A 16082-nucleotide genomic window follows, 5' to 3' on the forward strand; every position below is an offset into this window, starting at 1 on the left:
CAAATATTTATAGCATATTACTTACCTGGCTGACTGAAAAAGAACAGGTTAAAAACTGTATGATAAAGTGGGCTCAAAATTTAAGAAGACCAATTCAAATGAGGGAGTGGGAACAGATGTGGAAGAAAAAATTAAAATATACGTACGCAATGGATTTAAAAGAAAATTGGATAAAAATGTTCCACAGATGGTATACCACACCGAAACAATTGGCTAAAATGTATAAAACAGTTTCTGATAAGTGTTGGAAATGCCTGGAACAAGTTGGCTCCTTCTACCATATGTGGTGGACTTGCAAAGAAGCAGTAAAGTTTTGGAGGGTAATTCATGAAGAGACACAAAAGATTTTAAAAAGAACATTTATAAGAAAACCGGAGTATTATTTGTTAGGTTTTACAGATTTAGATCTACAATTGACGGAACAAGAGGATAAACTTTTTACATATATGACGACTGCCGCTAGAATTGTTTTTGCTAGAGAATGGAAGAAAGACTCAGTACCACCCGTACAGGAATGGGTGGAAAAAATCAGAGAAATAAAGGGCATGGATGAATTGACTTTTTTGTTGAAGAAAAATACAGGTATGATACTAAGAAGAACGAATTGGGATAATCTCCATGAATATCTGGACAATTTGGGAAAATAAGAAACAAGAGAGACAATTTCTTTTTGAACTTATTTTATATTTTTGAATAATAAGAAGATATGATCCAAGAAGATGGAATGGAAGTCATTTTTTTTGTTTTTCTTTTTTTTCTTTTTTTTTGTGTTTTTTGTGTATTTTTGTAGAATTTTTTTTTAGGAGTTATTTGGGATTTTAGTAAATGTTTGTGTTTTTTCTTTTTTCTCTTTTTTTCTTTATTTCCTCACTTTCCTATACTTTATTGTTCTCACTCTTTTGTTGTAATCTATATAAAAATTAAAAAATTAGGTGCCTTGGCTTATATTCAGGCCAGCTTATACTCTAATATATACGTAACTGATTATGATTCAAATAGACCTGTGCTTGTACACAAAATGCAAAGCTCAGGCAAGAAAACAATCATTCTCTTCGTGCTGCAGCTTTTTGTACTAAGAGCTGTTCAAGAGTGGAATATGCTGCATTGGAGCATGACTGAGTCTCCTTTGGAGGTTTTTAAGCAAAGTCTGACCATCTGTCAGGGTATGTGTGTGCTTTGACTGTGTGTTCCTGCATGACAGGGGTTAGGTTGGGTGGCCCTTGTGGTCTCATCCAACTCTATGATTCAAGAAAAAAATTTTGCTTTGTAGGGTCCTCCAGCCTTTAGAACAATGTTTCTCAACCTGTGGGTCCCCAGGTATTTTGACTTACTACTCCCAGAATCCCAGCCAGTTTATCAGCTGTTAGGATTTCTGGAAATTGAAAGCCAAAACATCTGGGGACCCACAGATTGAGAATCACTGCTTTAGAAGTTGGTTTGGAAGGAGTGCAGCAGAACATATCAGGAGCTAGTGTGGTGTAGCCATTGATGCATGTGTGCCTGAGGAACTTAGCTCTTTGGGATTTTTGCATTAAGTTGTAATTTTTAATGATTTTTGCACCGTTCTACGACAAATGGGACAAACTTTAGGCTTTCATATTGTAACAGGATAGATCAATGTTAGATAGATTGTGCTTATTCAGAAACGGGGAGGATAGATCTTCTTAACAATTGAGAAGAATTGGGATTTTGTAGATAATTGCAGAAATGTTAACCAGTCAAAATTACCTAATTTATTTTTGTTGATTAAACAGAACTATTTCTATTCTCTGCACTTAAAAAAACAGTGATTTAACCTGGGACTCTTTGCCTGCACAATCCATGTTGGACCACTGAAATACAGTTTTTTTTTCCTGACATTCTTTCATGTAACTTCCTGGTTGATTAGTGAAATTGTTCTTGCAGCCTTTGTCCTCTTGTTATGCCTTGCTGTTTCTACCATGTTGCAGCCAGCAGTGACGATTTTCTGTGCTTTCTGTAATCATTCTTTTTCTGCCTGGTGGCAAAATGGGAGGTGGGGAGGGGGGGGGGCAGCTGCTCCAAGAGCTGTTTTTAATCAGCAATTTTCTAGCACAGGAAGACCATAAAATTGTTAGTTTTGATTACAAAAGTGGTAATGTCTGCAGCATTCATGATACATACTGGTAGCAAACCCAGACTTCCAAATACTGTAATATAGAAAAGTAACATCCATGTTGAAGAGAGAGGAATCAACAGACCCAAGAGAATCTCAGTGTTTGCAGACAGGAACTATTTTAGAGTGGGGAGGGACTAAATAAGGAAACTTAAAACAGCATATTGTAATCTAAGCATGTTCAGTGGGCATTATAGGCAGGATGACTGTTGGCAGGATGAATTGGGGTATATAGCTCAGGCACACCACATTGCATTTTTGTCAGGTTCTATTTCTAGTGAGCTTTTAGATGATTGCTACCTAGTCTAGTTCTCATCTCTGCCAACTGGAAACCATCCTGTATTTCTCCATATTCTGTGATAGTACTGACCTCTTCTCCTGTGTGCAGGTTGCACATTAGGATAATAAGAAGTTGTGGAATGCTAATGTCTTGTGAGCAATCCATAAATCCTCATGATCTGCACAATCAAAGGCTATGTGATAATTTATAAATCATAGGTTAATTTTCTTTTGAAATACTTTGATATGCTCTATTATCTAACCTGGTGCCTTCTTGTTTTCTGAATGCAGCTTGGACACTTATCATTTCTTGCTCCACATATGGTAAAAGTCTTGGTTGCAGAATTTAGAGCATGACTTTGTTTCTATAGGAATATAATGCAACAGTCTTGTGGTTATTGTTATTAGTGCCCTCTTTTACATATATTGAAAGATATAAAACATTTCCAAACTGTAGACCATTGTTTGGTTTTCCATATTTGTTGGCAGTTTTAAATTAGTATTTGAATTGATTCTGTCTCTGCAACTTGAAATTACTCTATTGGTATGACATCTGTTCATAGTGATTTATTTCTTCCAAGCTCTTTGAAAGTGGATTCACTTTCTGAATGTGGATTCGTCTTCAAATGCTTCTTTCTTGAATGAGTCTGACATCGTTTTATTTCTTTTAAGTCTTTGATGTATTGTTTCAATCATGTTTTTATTTCTTCTTCAACGTTTAGTGTGTTCCTCTTTTGGTTGTAGAGCATCCTCATTCTTGGTTTAAATTTCTCTCTGATTTCTCTGATCTTTTGGAAGAGGTCTCTTATTCTTTTTTGTTGTCTTCTGTTTCTTTGCATTAATTATTGTATTCTCTTTGACAAGTTGCTAAAAAGTTGCATTCAGGATTCTGATCCTCTTTCTGTCACCTTTTAATTTTATTTCTCATCTATCCCTAATTACTTGAAAGTTTCATCTGGCATCCACAGAAGCTTCTATTTTTGGTTCCAGATTGTTTTGTTTTTTTTGCATTCTTCTCCTGAGGGAAGACATACAGAGATACTCCTCAGATACCTATGCTTTGATATATTTTGAATAAAGCCCTCTGCCAAAATCCAAGTAAAGAGAGTTCAAGACTGATAGTTATATCTCAATTTAGTGAATGTTGTATACCACATAATATGCTGTACCATCATACCATGTAGCCCTTTGTTCCTTCATCTGAATATTTATTAAAACATTGGCCTTGGTCATAATAAACTTTGTTGTTCTTATGAACCATATGTCTACCCTTGCTGTTTCCTTTGTTTCTGTCAGTGTGGATACCAGTGTAATGACTCTAACCTTGATCAGGAGCCCAGCCTCCAATTCAGGATGAGGGGGAGCTGCTTCTCAGAGGGGCCATCAGTACAAACCGTAACTTTGCAGTTATCCTGGAAAGATATTATAAAATATATATGATAGGAGTAGCACAAGCAACTGTTGTGCTGAGATGGAAAAAAAAATAAAATGAGATAGATATAAGAAGAAGACTAAGATGGAATTAGAAAGGAGTCAAAATGAGTTATACCAGAAGGGTATATAATCTCTTTTCCTTGTAATGGTTGGTTTTGTTTCTTTAATACTTCTGTAATATAATGGTGACAAGTTATACACTGCTTACACAGTCCAATAAAAATTACAGTTCTCCTTTCTTAAGAAACAAACTGGAGCATTATATGAGTAGTCAGATATGAGTATGTAAAGACAGTGTTGGCTCTTCACAACGTCAAGACTTTTCCCTCACATGGGGAATTTTGTTGTGAATATGAACCCTTTTCGTCTACCTGAGGGTGGGTGACCGGGACAGAATAGGGATTCTGTTAGTGTACCGTCCACCTCGCTGCACTACAGTCTCCCTACCTGAGCTAGCGGGGGTGGTCTCGAGCCTGGCGTTGGAGTCTCAACAGCTCCTTGTGCTGGGAGACTTCAACATCCATGCCGAGGCGACCCTCACAGGTGCGGCTCAGGACTTCATGTCTGCCATGGCAACCATGGGGCTGTCCCAACAAATATCTGGCCCCACCCACTGTGCTGGACACACATTGGATTTGGTTTTCTGCCAGGGATGGGAACAGGGTGGCGGTGTGGAGGAGTTGTCCATCTCTCCGTTGCCATGGACCGACCACTTCCTGATCAGATTTAGGCTCACTGCGCCCCCTAACCTCTGCAAAGGTGGAGGACCTATTAAGATGGTCCGCCCCAGGAGGCTGATGGATCCGAACGGATTCCTGACGGCTCTTGGGGATTTTCCCGCCACCTCGGTAGGTGACCATGTCGAAGCCTTGGTGGCTCTCTGGAATGGGGAGATGGCCAGGGCTATTGACATGATTGCTCCGGAACGTCCCCTCTCAAGTAGCCGAGCTAAACCAGCCCCTTGGTTTACTGAGGAGCTGTCAGTGATGAATCGAAGGAAGAGGGAACTAGAGAGCGTGTGGCGTTCGGATCCGAACGAGTCAAACCGAGCACGGTTTGTGTCCTTTCTTAGGGCATATGCCGCGGCAATAAAGGCCGCAAAGAAAACTTTCTTTGCGGCCACTATTGCGTCTGCAAAGAACCGTCCGGCGGAGTTGTTTCGGATTGTCAGAGGTCTTTTAACTCCCACCACTGCAGATGGGAGCCCTGACAATTCGGTCGCGCGCTGTGAAGCATTTGCTCGGTTCTTTGCAGACAAAGTCACCTTGATCCGTTCTGGGCTGGACGCCGCGTTAGATGCAGTCTCCGAGGATGTAACAAGAGCACCTGCTGGTCCTATTTTGATGGATTCTTTTCAGTTTGTGAAACCCGAGGATGTGGACAAGATACTTGGAGGAATGAGACCCCTGCCCATCCTGGCTTCTGAGGGAGGCCAGAGGGGGATTGGCTGAGTGGGTAACAGTGGTGGTGAATGCCTCCCTTCGGGAAGGCAAGATTCCAGCGAGCCTAAAACAGGCTATCATAAAGCCGCTGTTGAAGAAACCATCACTGGACCCCACTAAATTGGACAACTTTCGGCCTGTTTCCAATCTCCCCTTCTTGGGCAAAGTCATGGAAAGCGTGGTGGCCTCACAACTCCAGGTATTCTTGAGAGACACAGATTATCTGGATCCGGCACAGTCTGGTTTCAGACCGGGGCATGGTACCGAGACGGTCTTGGTCGCCTTAGTGGATGATCTGCGCCGAGAGCTAGACAGGGGGAGTGTGTCCCTGTTGGTGCTCCTGGACCTCTCAGCGGCCTTCGATACCGTCGACCACGATATCCTTCTGGGGTGCCTTGCGGAAATGGGCCTTGGGGGCATTGCTTTGCAGTGGCTCCAGTCATTCCTGGAGGGCCGCACCCAGAAGGTGTTATTGGGGGACTCCTGTTCCGCACCACAACCTTTGACTTGTGGGGTGCCACAGGGTTCCATACTGTCCCCCATGCTGTTTAATATCTACATGAAGCCGCTGGGAGAGATCATCCGGAGTTTCGGGGTGCGGTGTCATCTGTACGCAGATGATGTCCAACTCTGTCACTCCTTCCCACCTGTTACTAAGGAGGCTGTCGAGGTCCTGAACCGGTGCCTGGCCGCTGTAACGGTCTGGATGAGGGCGAACAAACTGAAATTAAATCCAGACAAGACAGAGGTACTCCTGGTCAGTCGCAAGGCCGAACGGGGTATAGGGTTACAGCCTGTGCTGGACGGGGTCGCACTCCCCTTGAAGGCGCAGGTTCGCAGCTTGGGTGTGACCCTGGACTCATCGTTGAGCCTGGACACCCAGGTTTCAGCGGTGACCAGGGGAGCATTTGCACAGCTCAGGCTCGTGCGCCAGCTGCGCCCGTATCTCGGGAAGTCTGACTTGGCCACGGTGGTACACGCTCTTGTCACATCCCGCCTGGACTACTGCAACGCTCTCTATGTGGGGCTGCCCTTGAAGACGGCCCGGAAGCTTCAGCTGGTTCAGCGCGCGGCAGCCATGTTACTAACTGGAGCGGGTGGCAGGGAGCACACAACGCCCTTGTTGTCCCAGCTCCACTGGCTGCCGATTTGCTACCGGACCCAATTCAAGGTGCTGGTTTTGGCCTACAAAGCCCTAAACGGCTCCGGCCCAAAATACCTTTCGGACCGCATCTTGGCCTACGAGCCCACGAGGACCTTGAGATTGTCTGGGGAGGCCCTTCTCTCGATCCCGCCTGCCTCACAGGCACGGCTGGCGGGGACGAGGGAGAGGGCCTTCTCGGTGGTGGCCCCCCGGCTGTGGAACACTCTCCCTGCACACATCAGACAGGCGCCCTCCCTCATGTCCTTTCGAAAAAGCCTTAAGACATGGCTGTTCGAGAGGGCATTTAATTAAGTGCTAAAACAATACGGTAAAGAGGACTGGAATGGAACAAGGAATATGAGACTGGTTATGATTCCACTATGAGACGAAGCGGATTCTTAGTGTAGTCTGTAATTGTTGCATAGGTTATATGTTGTTGTTGTAACTGGCTTTTTTGTAATTGTCTTTTATGTGTACTGTACACCGCCATGAGTCGCCCTTATGGGCTGAGAATGGCGGTTAATAAGTGCATCAAATAAATAAATAAATAAATAAATTTTCTTTTCCTGCTTCTTCCCAGATTTAAATATAAAAAATGCATGTTAAAGTCAACCGTGAATGTAGTGTCCCGTTTGGGCCTAGGCAAAGTTTCTACATATATCATGATACACAGTTTCAATTGTACTTACATTTGTTATTTACCTGAGGTAATTCCATACTATTTCTGTGTTCAGGGAGCCATTAAGTATACATTGATTGATTGTTTTTACTTCTGTTACTGTTTCTGTTACCAAAATTATGGGTTTTTTTAAAAAAAAATCAGCTTTAAGTGACATTATTTCTTAATGCCGAGTAGATACAGGCTAATTATCTACTTAAGTACCAATCTTGCAGTTCTATTTCTGCAACTGCCCCCTCCCCCCCAAACTACAGTTAGATAAACTCAGGAATCAATATGAATAAAACTAAATGGGTACATTTCTTTATATTTTACTTTTATATTCAGGTCAGTTTATGTCACAGATAAACGCACATGTACTGCAAAACTATGCAGAAGTAAGGTTGTGGATGGCTGTGTACAGAAGTGCTTATTATAAAGTGTTTATTATAATGTGTTTAAAACTGTATTTGTGTTTTACAATGGTTGCCTATGGCCTAGCTGTGAGGGATAGGTTGCCATGGAGACAAGGCTGAAGAGGAGGTGGGCGGAGCTTAAAGAGAAAAAGGTTTGAAAGTGACAGTTAAGTCTCAGTCAGGAGGAAGAGACCCTGAGAAGAGGAGCAGAGTCAGTTAAGGACTCTGAGAGGATAGCTCAGTCAGGAGGAAGAGACCCTGAGAAGAGGAGCAGAGTCAGTTAGGGACTCTGAGAAGTGAAGCAGTGTAGATTCAGTTAGTTTTTAGTGTGTTCGTGAATATTTCTTCAGCAAGGGAGCTGAAGGGAAAAACTCTGTTAGGTTGCTTGAGTTAAAAGAGCTAACAGAGGGGTTTTAGGATCGCCAGTAGTGGAAGACTGGAGATCAGTGGTTTTATCCAGTATAGGACAAACAGTGAGAATATTCACAACAGGGAACACTGAAATAATAAAGCGCTTCACTAAAAGAAAGAGTTTATAAGCTGTAACATCAATAGCCTGAATGTATCTCAACCAAGCCATATTGTAACCATCAAGCATATGCCAAGCTCAACATCTTTATATTGCAACAATAAGCTTTGTTTAACAATAAACTTGTTCTCTTTGTTATTTTAAATCTGCCTCATCTCCATTGATTTTACGTTCGGTGCAGTCCACTCTACCAAAATCACCTCACAACATAAACAGAGACAAACAGAGACTTTAATACCAGCGTCTCTATACATATTGGTGGCAGTTTAATTTAGCATTTTAGGAACTACCTTACAATATTTGGTGGCATTAATACTTCTTCGCATAATTTTGGTGGCAGCATTAATTTACGTCCTTACAGCTGTATGTAATTATACTGAAATATGATCCACAAATATTAATGGTGGGCATCAAATCATCCAGGCGTCCCCTGGGCAACGTCCTTGCAGACTGCCAATTCTCTCACACCAGGAGTCACTCCTGACACAACAAAAAATAAAATAAAATGGTGGGCATCAGTATTACTATGTAGAATTGTTGAATATTTGTGCTATTGAAAAATTATGAAATAATTCCATACTTCGTAATAATGGCGAGTTTTTATGGACTACCTAGAAAAGAGTAGTCCATGGACTGTGTGTGTTTCTGCTATGAGTGTCAAGAGCTGCTTCCACATTCCAACTCACAGACAACCTTCTTTCTTTATTGCGAAAGAGTGAAGAACCCTCTTTTCATCGTTTTTTCCAGTAGTTCTGGTACACATTGTTCTTTTCCCCATCAATGGAAAAGCAATCTGTACTAATTCAGTGGGAAATTAGCTAGGGGAGAATTCAGCCATAGAAGAGAATATCAGGGCATTTTAGGAAGGGTACATCCCAGGTCCCATGGAACCTGAACTACAGGTTCCATGGGACCTGTAGTCCAGGTTTTCCATAAAGTTGCATGGACATTTTTTTAAAAAATGACACTCAATATATACATTTCCTATTTTAATTTTGTTTGAAAAATACTGATTCTGATCCATTTTTAGAGCCATGGATTATTTAAAGATAGTGGTTTTATTCTAGCTAGAAGTTACATGTGCACATGGAAATAGCCTATTGCATATGTATAGTTCCTAGCCGGATGAAGAATTGTAAGTGGAAACCCTAGATTTTTTCAATGATATTTGTGTATCATTGCACGTACAAGTGGGCATCAGATAGCCATTCAGGCTTGGTTCAGAACCCCATGTAGACACCAAAATGTGTGTATGCTAAAGTCCCATTAGAAACAGTAGCATAGTAAAATGATGTTCCTTATATGAAATGACAAAACCACAGTTTGCAAATTAGAATGTGGGTTTTTTTTGGGGGGGGGGTATTTTCAAGGTGGGTGAATCTGTGGGTATAGAGGACATTTTATGGAGGAGAAGGAGTTAGAACAATCAAGAGAGCTTTGTTTCTGTAAGTTTGACAGCTGTATCAATTCATAGCTGGATTATGGCCATTTATTTATTTATTTATTTATTTATTTATTTATTTGGCTTTAGCAGATGGAATGCCCTTAACAAGTGTATTAAGAACCTTTAATATTAAAAAAGGGCTTTTTTCCTATGCCATAGCCTGAGATAAACGAAGAGATTATCCTGCTTTGCATGCATATTCTGTAGATTTTTTAAAATGGGATTTTCACTTAATTATGAACTACAAACTATTTTAGAATGATAAATAATGGAAGAGGGATTCTGAAGCAATTAAAGACTAACTGAGGCTTTGACAAAACCAGAGTTTCTCCTGTTTCAAAAAATGATGTTATGGTTCTCTTTGTAAAAGGATATCAATTGAAATTTCTTAATTATTACCATGGGCGTTACCTATATATTTTATTGAAGGAAATTATAGTAGCAGATAAATTTAACCTTATAGTAGTATTTGGTGAAATGTGTGGTGTAGCGGTTGAGTGTTGGACTAGGACTCTGGGTGACCAGAATTCAAATCGCCATTCAGCCATGAAAACCCAATGGGTGACCTTGGGCAAAATTTATCTGAAAAATTTGCAGCCTCAGGAGAAGGCAATCGCAAATTCCATTTGAACAGAATTGTGTCTAGAACATTTCTGATAAGCTTGCCTTGGAGTAAGTCAGAAATGATTTGAAGGCATGCAAAACAAATGATATTCAAACAATTGGTTAGCTAGTAAAGTAGAACACTGTTTAAATGTATCAGATGAAACTGCCTAACTTCTTAGAAATCCCTGGCCTTGACTTCTTCAGCCTTAAAAAAGGGTTGCCAGGAAGCTTGGCAACTTCCATTGACCTTTCTTCAGCCTAAATTAAATATTTTAAAATGACTGTCTCCCAGAGAAATGAGATTTCAGGTGTGTAGCCTGACATGTTGGTGTATGAAGTTTAGACACGGATTAGAGAAATCATGGGGGATATATCTTCAGTGGCTGTAAAGACATATGGCAAACTCTTGGACTGTAGGGTGTTCTTGTTTAGGATACCAGCCAGTGAAACATGTCCTTTTCCAAGATAGCCATCCATTCCCCCTCTCCTTTGGCTAGTCAGTCAATTTTTGTGTCCATTGATTTGAAACATTACCCAGTTAAGGTGGGGTAGTTCTGCTGAACTGGAAGGTATTTCGGGGAGTACACTGTGTGGAGTCACACTTCCTTCACTGCTCAGTGTTCAGTACATAGTGCTTGATGTCAAGAGTTTGGTGGTTGTCTGAAGTGATTTTGTTCAGCTGAGGCTACATCTGTTACTTTATGTGTCTGATATAACCACAAGGTATATTTTGTCTGGATTACTCAAACACATTACCTGGGCTGCCTCTTGAGAAATACTAGGAAATACTGTACGCATGTTACAGCCATACTTTCACTGGTTAAGGAAGCATATTTTTCATGTCGACACATGCTTTGACTGTTGATACTATTGTAACGCCTTGTGTCTTTGGAAACTCTGTGGAACCTTCATCAGCTCCAGAATGCTGCGACCAGATTGTTGACAGTGGCAGGTTACAGAAAACGTATAGCTCTTCTCTTACAGCAGCTTTACTGAATAATGGTTCGTTTCCAGACACAACTAAAAATTCTGACTTTAACTTTTTAAGCTATAAATTATTGGATATAGACTCTGAAAGACTATATCTTATTATAAAAATGTATGCTAGTTCTCATATACATTGAAGCTCACCATCCATCATCTTAAGCACATGTGGTGAAGCTACTCTTGGCCTTCCCCCCTTTGCTTTGCTTTTGTCAGCAGGTAAATAACTTTTAATACAAGTTTAATACAAGTTTAATACTAGAGAGATAATGCAGAACCAACAAGGACACATTATTCCTGGCCAGTTTCTGCTATATGTTATCTAATCGGGGAACCAAAACATAACCAAACCTGAAACTAAATGGAAATGGATCTGGATCTGTGGATTGACCCTCTAGATGTTTTAGACTTTATCTTTCTGAAAATCTGTCTCATTATGAAGCCTCTGGAGCTGAGAAGCTACCACACAGTGTCTTACTCCAAAACAGAAGTCCCCAAGTTATGAACAAGATAGGTTCTGTAGGTTTGTCCTTAAGTTGAATTTGTTTGTAAGTCAGAATAGGTACACTTTTAAATGTAACTCTAGCACTCTCCCCCCCCCCCCCATATAAAAAGTTTTGGATAGCACAGGAAAGGGTTAACACCCCTGTAGTGTTTTTTATTTTATTTTTGCTGTCTGTGACCCTGTTTTGTCTGTTTGTTTGCTTTGTTCTGTTAGAAATGTAATATAATTGACTGGTTGCCCTGACACGACAAATAACCCTGTTCAGAAGATTTCACCTCACTTTCTATCCCTCTGACAATTGGATTTTGAAAAGTTTGGCTAGTTGTGGAGACAAGGATTGGTGAGAAAGCTTCAGTGAAGACACCTTTCCCACATGATAACTCTTTCAGGAATGAATTTCCCTTCTTATGGGTAGATTTATCTCCCTGTTTTCTCACCCCTGTTCTTGAATATGAGGTGTTTGTAACTCAGGGACTGCCAGAATTGAAAACTGGATAGTTATCCAGTATGACAGGATCCAGGTAATTTGTTTTTTTTTTTCAATAGAGGTCTTACATCATTCCTCTTTAGCCAATTTGGGATCTTGCCCTGCTGTAAAGAGTCATTAACTGCTCTTCTATGCACTCAGTCACTCCTCCTTCAGTGTGTTTAATGAACCAGAAATGGCAAGGATCTGGAAAAATGTGGTAGATTTCCCCTCTTAAAGGTCCTGTCCGCATCCATCAGTTGTACAAAAAGAAAATTATCCATTATCACTGGATAAGTAGGGTCCAAAGCTACATTGGCTGCACTGTGTCAACTATGTTGTCCATGCTGGAAAATAGCCAAACATTTATATCTGCAAAATGCCCAGGAATTTCTTCACTGGAGACTGCCAAATGATCTGCATTCTCTTGTAGATCAAGTCTTAAAAGATCCCTAACCAATCAAGACAGCTAGGATGAATGTTTCTCTGCAGATGCAATGATGGCAGATTGAATTTCCATGTGTATATATGTATGTGTGTGCTAGCACTGCCATCTCATAGGCATTCAAATAGGCTGTAGCCCAGAGGTTTTCAAACTGTGTATTGCATCACACTGGTGTGTCAGCTGTTGTCCTTCAGTGTGTTGCATAAAAAAGCCCATCACCAACATGAAAAGTTTGGAAAACTGCCATAGTCCATGCCTGATTTGACTTACTCTAGGTTTCTTGGCAATGTTTTATGAGTTGCTGTCTCACTCATTTCATTGTTGCCAGCTCCCTAGAAAACCAAGGGGCTGATTTAGATTTTACCTGTGAAAGGCGCACTCAGGAGTTATTGTTCTTGGCACCTTGGTCATATCCCAATTCTTGAGATCAACTATAGCTCCAACAATATTGTCTGCCGAGGTGACAAGAAAATTCTCCAAAGCCATCAGGAAATCATCAGCCTCCTGGGAAAGAACTTCTTAACTTCTTTCCCAAGCTGTGATGGTCTTTATTATACTATTTTATAAGCAATAAATAAAATGTTTAAAGAACAGTTATGACAATGCACAAAATAGTACACCAGTATAATCACAAAAGAAGAAATGAAAAGACAGGAAAAATGACAGCACTTTCAACAAAGACTCATAAAAATTGTTTTTAAATTTAAGTCTATCAACAAATGTATACACAGTCTCCCTTTAATTCGTTACACTCTATTAAAATACTGAGTCCAAATGTTTACATGTTGCTAAGCATGCCAAAGTCTCATGCTTGCCGACATTTCATGGATGAAAAACTAGGATGTATGTACCAGACAATAAGATAAATGATTAATGAGTAAGAACACAAAAAGTACTGTTTTAAGCAGCGATGTCCTTGTATTCATGTTCTCAGTTTAGGAGCCCCACAGCAATAAATAAAATAGTCTGTAAATATACAACTGTATGTGTAACATGATTAACAATAAATCCTTTTATCAAACCTGTTCAAAATTACACCTTTCTCTCACATGCAAGGTTTACTATATGGTAACCTTGGCCAACTGTTGCTTCTGAGGGCCCTTCCACACAGCCCTATATCCCAGAATATCAAGGCAGAAAATCCCACACTATCTGCTTTTAATTGGGCTAGCCGAATCTACACTCAGATAATGTGGGATTTTCCACCTTGATATTCTGGGATGTAGGACTGTGTGGAAGGGCCCTCAGTCTACAGGCAGTCCCCAAGTTACAAACATCCGACTTACAAATGACTCATAGTTAAGAACAGGGGTATAATAACTGGAAGTGAGAGAAATCTGCTCCTCAGAAGGGAAATTAACTCCTGGAAAAGTTATTATGGGAAAAAGGTATCACCACTGAAGGTTTCTCAGTAATCCGCTTTGAGTCTCCTTGCGGAGAGAAAAAGCAGGGTATAAACAAACATAATAATAATCATTATTTCAACGGCTAGCCAAATTTTCCTTAAAAATGTGCCTGTTCTGACTTACAACACATTCAACTTAAGAACAAGCCTATAGAACCTATATTAATCATAATTTGGGAATTGCCTGTATATATTATTTCACAGGGTTTTCCTTGGAATTAAAAACGTGGAGGCTGGGTGCAAACAAAAGAGTACTAAACTTTTAGTTCCAGGAGATAAAAGAAATGTAATTCATTAAGAAGGATATAGTGTGAAAACATGATCATGCTAAAGAAATACTTTTGATCTCAGGCTACAGTACAGGGTGTCCAAAATTATCTTTACAATTTCAATTATATATAGTGTTGTATAAATTCACCTAATAGTAATCCCCTGAACTCACTGGATCATACTTCTGAATCAAAACTTGTATGCTGACATTATTAATATAAAATAAACATTGTTTTGCAGAAAAAAAGTAACCCTTCTCTCAAAATAAGTAGACAGTAAAATCTCTTCCAGTGTTTGATCTCTGCAAGTTCCAGTTTCTTTCCTGTGTCACTTGACACAGATACAGTACAAAAAAGAAGGGGATGGCGAGAAGAAAACCAGTATAACTAAGTCTTAAAATATAAAAATTTCTACAAATCTCAAAGACAAATAAAAATCAGAACTGAATGGAGATAAAATTTCAAATCAGGAATTATTTTCTACAAATTATCATATTTTATGTAATTTAGATTTGAGGGTAATCATGTATCTGAGAGAAAGAAAAAAAAACATCTTGTATGCCATTTGAGCATGCTGCAATTAAGGGGGATCTTATCAAGGAAAGCCCTTCTTAATCAGCAGAGCTGTCACCTTACCTTATATTTTGCAAGGTATGGGTATTCCTTTTGAAGCTATACACCACAGTATAGTCTGTTTCAAAGCCAGGAGAGTCTGCATTACTCTGCTTCTGTCTGGAGCTCCTTCCACAGAACTGAATAAAATCCCACATTATCTGCTTTGAACTGGAATATATGGCAGTGTGGACTCAGATAACTCAGTTCAAAACAGATATTGTAGGGTTTTCTGCCTTCATATTCTTGTTTATATGGATTTTCTGCCTTGATATTCTGGGCTCCCTAGGAAAGACAAGACTCTATCCCTCCTCTCCGTCCTGCTAAAATGGATTCACACTGTTGTGTTTTGAAATGAATTTGTAGCAATTGAAATAGGATTAAGAAGGTATGTAGGAGGAGGAAAAAGTAAGAGGAGCATTTTAAATTCAGCTGAGAAAAGATGAACCTGCACTGTAGAATTAATGCAGCTTGACACTACTTTAACTGCCACCATAAAATCCTGCAATTTTACAAGGTCTTTAATTTTTCTCTTCCAAAGACTGCTGTGCCTCACCATACTACAACTCCCAGGGATTCATACACTGAACCATGGCATTATTTTTGTAGTGTAGATTCACCCAAAGTTGGATGACAGAGGTTTAACAAGCGAAACTGGAAAAGCTGGAGATTTCTGAACATGGGAACCTACATGCTGCAAGCCATATCATAGAAGCTGAAATGACTACAGTCTGTGGACTTTAGTAGCTGTACAAACAGGAGAATTACAAAACTCTATAGATTAGGACGAAATGCGGTGTTCCTGGCCACTGCAGGATGTACTGCTGAGGCTTGCAGTGTCTAGAGTGTGTGCATCAGCTTCTCTTCAGTTTTTGTGATGCAGCTGGTAGGACTCCATTGTATTCTGAGCACTGTAGGGCTCATTACTTTCAAATAAAATAAAAACAGAAATCCACACGTTCATCTTACATGTATAGGTTGAGTCTATCCAGACATCTCAAACTCAAAATACTAAGAAACCCAAACCTTTTTGCTGTCAGCTGCCCATTCCCACCTTTAAGGAAAGAAAGTTAGTTGAATCTCCAGTGTCTACTGACTTTTTCCTCAAGGTGCCCCAATGGAAAGAGAAAGGGGGATGTAGGGAGGACTGGCCTTATACAAAATCCCTCATGCTCTCACCTTCCACTTGGCCAGTGACAGGCAGCACATGATGGGTGATATAGAAATAGAAACAGCTGTGATATGGAAACAGATGCGAGTACAAACTGCTGTCTGTATCCAGCCCTGGAGAAATAGAAAATACTGATGGG

General features: G+C 40.1%; 1 protein-coding gene across 5 annotated transcripts in view; it reads left to right on the forward strand.

Annotated features, from left to right (window-relative positions):
• The window catches only part of ADAM23 (ADAM metallopeptidase domain 23), an 83982-nt gene that overhangs the window by 6822 nt on the left and 61078 nt on the right, over positions 1-16082 (forward strand). The gene's annotated exons all lie outside the window — the stretch shown is intronic.

Source organism: Anolis sagrei, chromosome 1 (assembly GCF_037176765.1).
Source record: "Anolis sagrei isolate rAnoSag1 chromosome 1, rAnoSag1.mat, whole genome shotgun sequence".
NCBI lineage: Eukaryota > Metazoa > Chordata > Lepidosauria > Squamata > Dactyloidae > Anolis > Anolis sagrei.